Below are 2,539 nucleotides of genomic sequence, written 5' to 3'. Positions count from 1 at the left end.
AAAAATGTAGAACTCTCAGTTCCTCCTCCAGCACCATGTCTGCCTGCACACTGCCATGATTCCTGCCATGACAATAATGAACTAAACCTCTGAAACTGTAACCAAGCCCCAATTCAATGTTTTCCTTTACAAGAGCTGCCATGGTCATGGTGTCTCTTCCCAACAATAGAAAACCCAACTAAGACAGTCACCAAAACACATGTAAAAGTACTTCAGCTCCAGGGTCATCAGAAAAATGCAAATTTACAGTCAGACTGAGTATAGCCCGAGTATTTGAAGGTGGAGGCAGAAGAATCAGGAGACTAAAGCCATCATCAGCCAGTGACTCACTGGAGTAGCTGTAACTATGAGAGACAGGGCCCAGGCAGGTAAACACTGCACTGATAAAGATAAAAAGATGACTTCCAGTCATCTGACCCACAAACAGGAAGCAGAGAGAGCCACTGGGGATGGCAGGAGGCTTGTGAAGCCTCTTGCCCACCCCTAGTGACACATGACACACTTCCTTCAACAAGGCTACACCTCCTAATCCCTCCCAAACAGCCACCAACTGCGAACCAAATATTCAAATCTATGAGGCTGTGGGGCCATTCAAGTTCAAATCACCACAGTGGGCAAGTCCGCACAGTACCTTCCATTTTCCTACAGTGAAGTTCTGAGCTGCAAGGGTCCCCGAGCTGCACGTTTGGGAATAGAGCTAGCTTTCCTTCCAATGCTTGCTGGACTCGGGGCAGTAGTGACGAGGCAGGGAGGGCAAGCACAGTGTTAGGTCCTGATCGTCCGTGTTTCAAATTTGATATTGGGCTGGAGAGTTCAGTGGTAAAGTACTTGCCTGAGGTCCTGTGTTCTATCCTAGCCCAAAGGGACAGGAGAACAAGAAGAAATGTTCTTAGGAGAACATTTAATTGGGGCTGGCTTATAGTTTCAGAGGTTTAATTCATTATTATCATGGTGGGAAGCATGGTGGGTGCAAGCAGACATAGTGCTGTAGAAGGAGCTGACAGTTCCATATCTTGATCCACAACTAACAGAAGGGGCTTGTGTGCTGCACTGGGTGTAGTGTAAGCATAGGAGACCTCAAAGCCCACCTCCACTATAACACACTTCCTCCAACAGGGCCACACCTCCTAAATAGTGCCACGCTCCATGGGCCAAGCATCCAAACACATGAGTCTATGGATCGATTCCATGCCTAGTCAAACCACCACCAAGAACTACGCCCCCTACAGAGACTCATACCCACAATCCCAGAACTTGGGGGATAGAAATGGGAGATGTGCAATTTCAAGACCCACCTTGACTACATAGTGAGTTCAAAGCCTATCTGGGCTATATGAGCCCTTTCTCCCCCCCCCAAAAAAAAGGTAAAAATCAGAAAAAGTCCTCGTCACAAAACAAACAAATAAAACTAGTACTTAGTGTTGTGGCTGTTGGCATTGATTTTGTGTTGCTGAAGTATTGCAGGGAAATGTATGTGTTTTGATGACTCACTGTTTCAACATGCACTTTAACTGTGGAACTGCATCTCCCTGGCCTGCACTCTGGCAGCCTAGGCAGATTTTGTTTAAGAGAAGAAAACAAAACAAAACAAGCAAACAAACAAAACTGTGGCTGTAGAGATGGCTCAGCGAGTAAGAGGGTAAGGGTGGACCTGAGTTTGAATCCCCAGTGGCTAGGTTAAAAAAAAAAGCTGGATGTGGCCAATTGTGCTTGAAACCCCTATATGCTATGTAGGGGTGCAGAGACAGGGGGATTGCTGCAACTTGCAGTCCATCAGCCTAGCTCCAGTGAGACGGGATAAAGTAGAGGATGATAGAGCAGGACACAGGGGTCCTCCTCTGATCTCCACACTCACACACATACACTCACACATACACTCACAGTGACATGCACTCAACATAACATGCACACACATACACTTACACACTCTCACAAACACTCTCGCACACACACATTCTCTCACACAATACACTCACACACTCGTATATTCACACAAGCACACACACTCACACAGACATTCACACACACACTCACACAGACATGCATTCACACATACACTCATATACACTCACACACACTCATACACACTCTCACACACATACACACTCACACACTGACAGGCACTCACACACACAGACACACACATCCACACACATACATACACAGACACACACACACTCATACACAAAATCCTGTTAAAGTTTAGTTTAGTTGTCAATAGTGTCACCTTATGTAACTGACTGGAAGTCATGATATAAATCCTTGACCTACTGTGACCCTCCTGAGTAAGTCTCCCAAGTGCTGCGATCTCATGCATGAGCCAAAACATCCTACTTTAATGTTTATCTTTACTTTGGCTTTTCTTGGCTGATGTTTCTTCCTCTTTGGAAAGGACTATAATATTAATAATTTTAAAAAGATGTGTAGCCGGGCGGTGGTGGCGCACACCTTTAATCCCAGCGCGTGGGAGGCAGAGGCAGGCAGATTTCTGAGTTCGAGTCCAGCTTGGTCTACAGAGTGAGTTCCAGGACAGCCAGGA

This window comes from Mastomys coucha, unplaced genomic scaffold (assembly GCF_008632895.1).
Source record: "Mastomys coucha isolate ucsf_1 unplaced genomic scaffold, UCSF_Mcou_1 pScaffold11, whole genome shotgun sequence".
Lineage (NCBI taxonomy): Eukaryota > Metazoa > Chordata > Mammalia > Rodentia > Muridae > Mastomys > Mastomys coucha.
This window is presented reverse-complemented; position numbering follows the sequence as displayed.